General features: G+C 40.6%; 1 non-coding gene across 1 annotated transcript; it reads right to left on the bottom strand.

Moving 5' to 3' along the window:
* Positions 1-6,833: 6,833 nt before the first annotated feature.
* Positions 6,834-6,938, bottom strand: LOC122425272. The gene has a single exon (XR_006264808.1). It is a non-coding gene; the product is annotated as a U6 spliceosomal RNA (small nuclear RNA).
* Positions 6,939-9,321: the final 2,383 nt, after the last annotated feature.

Below are 9,321 nucleotides of genomic sequence, written 5' to 3'. Positions count from 1 at the left end.
ATCTTCTCAATCTTTGTCTCCAGGCTCTTTATCTGTAACTCCATTTTGTTTTCAAGATTTCCGATCATTTTTATTATCATTATTCTAAATTCTTTTTCAGGCAGATTCCCTATCTCCTTCTCTTTTTTTGACTTGGTGGGCATTTTTCATGCTCCTTTACCTGTTGGGTATTTCTCTGCCTTTTCATCTTCTTTAGATTGCTGTGTCTGGAGTGGGCTTACTGTATGCTGGAGGTCTGTGGTTCCTTTTTATTGTGGAGGTTTCACCCAGTGGGTGGGGTTCGACGGTTGGCTTGTCAAGGTTTCCTGGTTAGGGAAGCTTGCGTCAGTGTTCTGGTGCATGGAACTGGATTTCTTCTCTCTGGAGTGAATGGAGTGCCCAGTAATGAGTTTTGAGATGGGTCTATGTGTTAGGTGTGACTTTGGGCATCCTGTAAGTTGACACTCAGGGCTATGTTCCTGCATTGCTGGGGAATTTGCATGGTATGTCTTGCTCAGAAACTTACTGGCTCTTGGGTGGTGGTTGGTTTCAGTGTAGGTGTGGAGGCTTTTGGATGGTCTCTTATTACTTAATGTTCCGTGTAGTCAGGAGGTTTCTGGTGTTCTCAAGGTTTGGGCTTAAGTCTCCTGCCTCTGGATTTCAGTTTTATTCTTCCAGTAGTCTCAAGACTTCTCCAACTATACAGCACTGATAATAAAACTTCTAGGTTAATGGTGAAAAGATTCTCTGCCGTGAGGGACACCCAGAGAGGTTCACAGAGTTACAAGAAAAAGAGGAGAGGGAGGAGGGAGATAGAGATGAGCAGGAGGAGGAAAAGGGGGACTCAAGAGGAGAGAGACAGATCTACGCAGTTGTCTGTTACCAGAGTGTTCTCCGTAGCCCAGACACCCACAAAGATTCACAGAATTGGATTGGGAAGAGAAGGGGAAAGGAAGAAACAGAGGTGTTCTGAGGTAGAAAACGGAGAGTCAAAAGTGGGAGACAGTAATCAACACACTCCTGAATAAAAATGGGAACTGAATATTGGATGGTTAAATGTCTGCAATTTATATCACATACTGAAAAACAAAGATTAAAAATCTAGAGTAGAGGTTAGACTCTTAAAAATACAATATTAAAAACAAAAACACAAAAAAATTTAGAAATATATGTAAAGTTCAGTTTAAAAATAGGGCTTCTCTTTTTTTTTTGGCAAGGTTATAGTGGAATGAAAATGAAAATTAAGGAGTAGTAGAGGAGTAATAGAGGACTTTATAAGAAAACAAGAGAAAAAGGAAAAAAAAAAAAGAAAAGAAAAAAAACAAGAAAAAAATTTTTTTCCTAATTAAAAACAATCATGAAAATATATGAAAATGAAAGTTAAGTAGTATAGGGGGAGTAATAGGGAATTTTAAAAGAGAAAAAATAAAAAAGAAAAGCAAAGAAAAAATTTTTTAATTAAAAAAAAAAAGGTAAAAATATATCTAGGAATTTCTCTGGAGCTGTTGCGGTCAGTGTGGGTTCGGTTCAGTTTCAGATAGCTCCTCGTTCCAGCTTATGCTTCTCGATATCTATAGGCCCCTTCCGGTGTAGTCGGTGTTACCTACAGGGATTTTAATCTGTTACGCCGGTCCCTTCTGAAGCGGTTCCCTTTGTTTATTTGGCTTCTGTTTGCTGGTCTCTTCAGTGCCTAATTTCCGCCCTGACACAGGCGGGCGGAGGTGGTCTCTGGTTCGGGTTGGCTAGTTCCGTCGCGCTGCGGGGAGGGAGGGTGCTGCTTTCCCAGTCTACGCTGCTCAGGCTCCGGGCTGCTCTATATGGAGCGGGCCCTGCGTTCCGTGCGGTTACAGTCCTCGGGTCCTCCACAAAAGCGCGGACTCGGTTGCCCCTGCGTTTTGTGCCTTCCCCGGCCAGAGCAGCTCAGGCAGCCAGGAGCTTGACGGGCGCACTCTCCCCGGGGGCAGAGCGCCTTCTCCCCTCCGCGGCCCCAGCCTCAGTTTCCGCTGGCGCCTGTCCGGTGTGAGCGGCTTGTGTTTAGCCACGACCCTCCGGGCGGATGTCGACCATCCAGAATCTCAGGAAGTCTTTGGTTAGAAACTGGAGGCCCGTTTGCAGTGTGGTAGGGGATGCCGCCTCTGGGGCTGAGTTTGCCCCTTTCCCTTCCCCCCTGCCTCCTGCCTCCCGCGGGGCTGAGCCGGCCTGCAGCCGGCTAGCTCCTCTGGACTTGCTCAGACCCTTTGTTCTGCGAACTGCCGGCAGTGTGTTCGGGCCGGTTAATTCCCTCTCTCTCTTTTGCTGTCCCACAGTTTAAGTTGGTATCTCACAAAAGCTCCCTCCGATGGCCCTCAGGACACTCAGGCCCGGTCCTTACCCTAAGCAATGCTGCCCGCTCCTCTCCGTTCCGCCCCCACTTGCTGGTGGCGGATGCGGGCTTCTGGGGTACTTTTCTGCTGGGAGCTGCTTTTAGGCAAGTAATCTGTGGGTTTTATTTATTTTTCCTCCCAGTTAGGTTGGCCTCCGAGATTCGAAAACTTCCCCCAGACCCGCCAGTGCGAGGGTTTCCTGGTGTTTGGAAACTTCCTCTATTAAGACTCCCTTCCCCGGACGGGTCTCCATCCCTAGCTCTTTTGTCTCTCTTTTTATCTTTTATATTTTGTCCTACCTCCTTTCGAAGACAATGGGCTGCTTTTCCGAGCGCCTGATGTCCTCAGCTAGTGATCGGAAGTTGTTTTGTGAAGTTTGCTCTGCGTTGAATTGTTCTTTCGATGAATTTGTAGGGGAGAAAGTGGTCTCCCTATCCTATTCCTCCGCCATCTTGGCTCCTCCTGATTTCCTTTAGTATGGACTGGTTTGATCTCCTTGCTGTCCAAGGGACTCTCAAGAGTCTTTTCCAACACTACAATGAAAAACCATCAATTCTTCCACGTTCAGCTTTCTTTGTAGTCCAATTCTCACATTCATACATGACTCCTGGAAAAATCATAGCCCTGACTAAATGGACCTTTCTTTTTTTTTTTTTAAATGGACCTTTGTTGGCAAAGTGATGTCTCTGTTTTTGAATATGGTGTCTAGGTTTGTCATAGCTTTTCTTCCAAGGAGTAAGCATCTTTTAATTTCATGGCTGCAGTCACCATCCACAGTGATTTTGGAGCCCTTTCTCTTTCTCTTGGGTTCCAAAGGATGTAGCTGCCATCAAGCCAGCAGCCAAGGTAGCCACCCCCACTGTGTACCCTGAAGTGAGTCAGGATGGAGAAAAGTAGCATCCTGGTCCTACATAGTTAAGATGCAAATCAGAGGAATGATTTCAGTGAACCCACACTCTTGCATCTTCCATGTATAGAAAAGAACTAAATTCATTAACTTGAGATATATGGCTTTCTTTAATTAACAGATGTTCTCACTACCTGGTTTTTGTTACAAAACTCCTATATATCCTGGCTCTTCCCTTACCTCTTTGGAGCAGCCCCTCACAGCTGAGAGGCTACCTTTCAGACTTAAGTCCTCAGAAAGTCCACTGAATAAATCATAATTCTCAACTTTTAGGTTGTGCATTTTTTCAGTCAACACCAGCTCTCAAGGGGATTATCTAAGTCTTTGGCTACCTTTGGGAGTGGCTCTGGAACTTGGGAGAGGTAATATCTTTTGCACTCTTTCCGGGCATTCCTCTTGCATCCATGGGGTTATTCAACCCTGCCAGGAATACTTACTCTTTTTCCCAAATGAAGCCTAACAAGATATTTGAAAGGATTTTTTTTTAAGTAGCTGTATGGTTAGAAGTTGGCCAGATTGGAAGCTCATATGTAGAGTTGGTTAGGAGCTTCTTTTTTAGGCCCTCTCCCCTAAGGAAACCATGTATCTAGTGGAGGGGGGGGGGGACAAACAGCTCAGAATTTAAAACAGGAATCTCTTGATTATTTGAATATCTTATCCCTGATATAAAGAAGCAAATAAAGTAGTTGGGTGGGTGGGTCAGCCTGTGATGTCATTCAGGTTGCAACCCAAGTCTTGGAGGAATTGAAGACAACTGTCCTTTATTTTGCTTCCCAGGTGCTGCTAGTAGTAAAGAACCTGCCTGCAATGCAGGAGTTCAATCCTGAGTTGGGAAGATCCCCTGGAGGAGGGCCTGGCAACCCACTCCAGTATTCTTGCTTAGAGAATCCCATGGATAGAGGGTCACAAAGAGTCAGACACAACTGAAGCAACTTAGCACACGCATGGTTTATTTAGAACAAGAACAAAAAGCCTCACCCATCCTTTTTACCAATCCCCAAACCTGCCCTATTCATTGGAGGAACTTACATTCTTTCTCCTTGTCTTTGAGATTTAAATGTTGTAACTGCTCTTCTCTAGGTAATTAAATTTGTAAATTTGCCAATCCACAAAATACTGGTATAACAGAGTGCTTGAAACGCAAAGGAGGAAATTCTTATCAGAAAGAGAAAAAAGGGGAAAGGCTATTTGGAAGCTAGACAAACGAAAAGTCTTGAGAGTTTTTCTCATAAATACTACTAAATAATTTAAGGCATCTGAACAGGTCAGCTTAACTTATTTCATCTGTTCAAAACATAATTTGAATCTGCACCTGTTTCTTGGCTAAAATTTTAAATAGAAGTTTGCTTCTGTTCTGTGTGTATATATTTATATGTGTATTACAGGTGTGTGATAATTTTTCTACCTTCCGATGGTATTTCCAAAATTTGTTTGTAAAGAGTTCTGTTTAATTGGGGCTTACTTGTAGCTCAGATGGTAAACAATCTACAATGCAGGAGACTTGGGTTTGATCCCTGGGTTAGGAAGATCCCCTGGAGAAGGGAATGGCAACCCACTCCAGTATCCTTGCCTGGAGAATCCCATGGACAGGCCCCAGTCCGTGGGGTTGCAAAGAGTAGGACACAATTGAGCGACTGTCACTTCACTTCACTTCTATTTAATTGGCTTAAAGAAATTAAATATTTATATAAACTATATTCTCAGAAATATAGAAACTAATTCAAGTATTTCTCAAGGTCACATGACCTAGGGTAATCCTGACGGGGGAAGCTAGTTTAAATTTGCTGGTTTATTTAAAACAGGCATGTATTTAGAGTTATTCGCAATAAATACAACTCAGACATACAACTTTTATTCTACATAGGATTACTAAAAGTCAAATAAGCGCCTGTCCCCCGTTACAGATTTTGTTAGACAAAAAGATAACCAAAGATGACGGTCAGTTTAATGCTTCATGAAATTTTCATGAATAATCCAAATATAATTGTTAAAAACAAGAAAGTTAAATAGATATAAGTAAAAGGTTACAAATGAACTTTTTCTTTTCTCTTTTTTTCTTTTTTGGCTGTGCAGCTCCGCTTACAGGATTTAGTTTCCCGACCAAGGATTGAACCCCAGCCAGGGCAATGAAAGAGTCCAAACCACTGGACTGCCAGGGAAGTCCCTACAAATGAACTTTTCCACAATAATTATGCTTTATGGTAGGTTTGGCATCTTTGGTGGTTCAATGGTAAAGAATTTTCCAGCCATTGCAGGAGATGTGGGTTTGATCTCTGGGTATGGAAGAGTCCCTGAAGAAGGGAATGGCAACCCACTCCAGTATTCTTGCTTGGGAAGTCCCATGGACAGAGTACCCTGGAAGGCTATAGTCCATAAGGTCACAAAAGAGTTGGACACAACTTAGTGACTAAACAGCAATGGTATGTCTACTTAAAAACAGTTTCCAAAATCTTTTTGACAACTTTTTGACAACCCTGAAGCTATACTGAGATAAGTTAAATGATAGATATTCACTGACTATCTAGATCATTTCCAAATACGATAAAATACTGAAACATTAACTTCTGAACATAGGTTTATCCACTTTGGCTTCCTTTACAGAGGAACTAAAGATATTTGGTTCTGTTAATAAATGTGTTTTGTGACACAGTGAAAAATTTACTATGAGGAAGAATAAACTTCCAGAAATTGTGAAATGTATTTATAAGTTTACCAGTCCACAAAATAATAGTGTAACAGATTGCTTACTTCTTAGTTTTCAATAGGAATTAAGAATGCTAAAACATATACATAATTAAAATTACTGGAAATAATATAAGGAACATCTTTATAAAAGGAAAGTAGTCTGGAAAGCACAGATTTTGTGTGTTACCAAAATAATTTACTGTACTTCATGTTATCTTTATCTTAAGGAAACTCTGAATATTTTTTTTTCAATGAAAAATTTTATTTAGCTCAAATAAAATCAGACATGGAGCCCATTGCTTATTGAACCAAACCAGCACTGTCTTACCAGCTACAAGAGGGCTTTTCCATTTGATTTTTATTTTTGCAATTTGCCTGACAATTCAATGAAGTTATCAAAATAAAAAGTAACTTTTCTTTATCAAACCACAAAAAAATTCATTATCCTATTCTATAATGTAATTGGAACTTAATACCATCCACCCCCCCTTTTGCCAATTGTACAAAAAATTTTAACTTATTGCTAAATGCTGTTTTATTTATAATGTGTACTTAGATTATAACATTTTAGTCACTAGAGTTATCATACTTAAATTTGACAATTTTTAACAACAGCACTGCAAAATTATTAAAGAATGATAGGCACTAGAGGCCAATTATTTTAGACTATGCTTTTGATGGAGAGAAAGAACTCTAAAATTATATATAATGCCAAAAAACAAACACTTTTGATATGTGGAGGTTTTCAAGATTATTAGCAGTTTTATTTTTTCTCAAAAGCCTGGTCATATTTTTTTTAATAAATCTTTCTTTTTTTTCAGGTGGCTTACCACTTTGTTTTTTAATTAAAGGACAATTGCTTTACAGAATTTTGTTGTTTTCTGTCAAACATCAAGAAGAAAAATATGGAATGCTTCACGAATTTGCATATCATCCTTGCACAGGGGCCATGCTAATCTTCTCTGTATCATTTTAATTTTAGTATATGTGCTGCCGAGGCACACACAAAAGCATAGTCATATTTTTTAAGACAGTTAATATGCAAATAACAAACCCTGAATCTTAGAAGACTAAGGGTTTGGGGTTTTTACAACCCTGTAACTTTCTATGGTTGCCTTCAAAGTCTTTACATGTTACTTTGGTTAAATGAATATTTTCAACAAACTTACCCAAAATCAAATTCTAAATTAATTTTTTTTTTACCTGAAACCAACTCTGGGATTTTCCAAAGGACCCCTAGAATGTTTATTCTCTGTCCTTGTAAAAAGAAAAATGTTAAGCTAATTAGGCTTATTTGATATGTTAAATTACAAAGGAAACACTCCAAGTGATATTTAGCTTATCTTTGTAGGAGTACATTATTAGCCTAAGTGTTCCAGGAATTATAAACTTTCTATAAATCTGATATGCCTTCTATAAAGTTATCAGCCATAATTCCAGTTATTATCTTAAAAATATTGGGTGTCACAGAAATAACCAAATTTCTTTGTTTATTCCATTGTAATGAACTCTCATGAGATCTTCAGTCATGGGCATTTTACAGTACTTTGTCATTTATAGACAGTTACCTTTTTACTTTGTTGCTTTTGCAAAGATGAAATTCCTGGAGAGGACCTTATGGAGGGTTCTTGACCTCTATCATCACTGTCGAATTACAGGGTGTCACAACTTGAATGCACAGTATTTCACAACTGAAGAAGACCCCACCTAACACCCGGCCCTGTGTAAATGTGGAGCCCTCAAAATCCAATTGACTACGGAGAGAAGTAGGCAACATTGAGGTAGACTGCTTTCTTCCAAGAAGTTAGATCAAGACCGTTTCTTTCCATTCCTCCTTTCTTCCCTGACCATCCTTTTTCGAATTCTTACATGATTCTTCTCTCCACCTTTTGCCTTGCTCTAGCCTGAAACGATACTTGTTCACACGTCTCAGGTCATTTCAAAGAAGGGTAAACTGACTCTTGGACTGGCTTTGATGCTGGTGATCTTGTCCTTTCTGGCTGTCATAAAGTTCTCCCTGGTTTCCAATACCTCTGTTTCTCTGGAATAAACTCACTGCACAAACATTTATGGGGAAGGGGGACATAGTTACACAAAATATATAAACAAGTCAACTGGTTTAAAGATATCCCCAATTTTCTAGCTGGATTGGATCATGGGGACCCTGGCTCAGGAGTACTCTCCAAACCATGACTATTGTTTTGTTTCTAGTAATTATTATTGCCTCCCTAATAATCTGGGGTCTCCCAAAGTTTTAAATGCATGTAGGGAGCCGCTGATAGTTTCATCAGCCAACAGGTGGTTACTCTCTGACTGAAAGGACGAAAAGAGAACAGAGGAACGGAACCAGCTCCAAGACATCACTTGACATCATCTCTTGTGACTACTACACTGAGAACAGAAGAGGCAATGATGACTGAGGGTCATGTTAGTACTGGTACTTTTAAAAATTTTTTTATTTATTTAATTTTTTACTGCCCTGGATCTTCATTGCTATGCATGGGCTTTCTCTAGTTGCAGTGAACCAGGGCTGCACTGGAGCTGTGATGCATGGGCTTCTTATCATGGTGGCTTCTCTTGTTGCAAAGCACAAGCTCTAGGGCATGTGGGCTCAGTAGTTGTGGCCGTGGGCTTAGTTGCCCTGCAGCACATGAGATCTTCTTGGACCAGGGATCAAACCCATGTCTCCCACACTGGCAGGCAGACTCTTAACCATTGAACCACCAGGGAAGTCCAACACTGATATTTTTTCTGAGATCAGACGAGATCGGGCGCGTTCAGGGTGGTATGGCCGTAGACAGTACTGTAATTTTTACCAAACCTTGTGAATGGTCAAGAGAATGATGAAAGGGAGAATTACTTCCCTGGTGGCTCAGATGATAAAGAATCTGCCTGCAATGCAGGAAATCCGAGTTGCATCCCTGGATCAGGAAGAATCTCCTGGAGAAGGGAATGGCAACCTACTCCAGTATTCTTGCCTGGAGAATCCCATGGACAGAGGCGTCTGGTGGGCTACAGTCCATGGGGTCATAAAGAGTCAGACACGGCTGAGCAACTAACACTGAAATAAATTTGTAGGACAAAGATTGGAACCACTCCTGCCCAGGGTGCCAGAGCAACAAACCAAAACTTAGTAACTTTGGTGTCTCTATTAGTGTGCCGCTTGACCAGAAACATAGTATATCTATTCAGCCAATCCCCAAACACTAAGCCAGCCCTGGGCTCTATACTTACTTCATGGTTTTTCATTCATTTTCTATTTTTCTCTTCCTTGTTCCTTATTCTTTAGTTTCAGCCTGATCTTGCAGTTTTTTAGATCCTTGGTACCAAACACTGATCACTTCATGAAGAATTAAAGTATGTTTAACACCTACATTTTCTTCCTTA

Source organism: Cervus canadensis, chromosome 22 (genome assembly GCF_019320065.1).
Source record: "Cervus canadensis isolate Bull #8, Minnesota chromosome 22, ASM1932006v1, whole genome shotgun sequence".
NCBI lineage: Eukaryota > Metazoa > Chordata > Mammalia > Artiodactyla > Cervidae > Cervus > Cervus canadensis.
The sequence above is the reverse complement of the archived record's forward strand: the minus strand, read 5'-3'. Positions and strand labels throughout refer to the sequence as shown.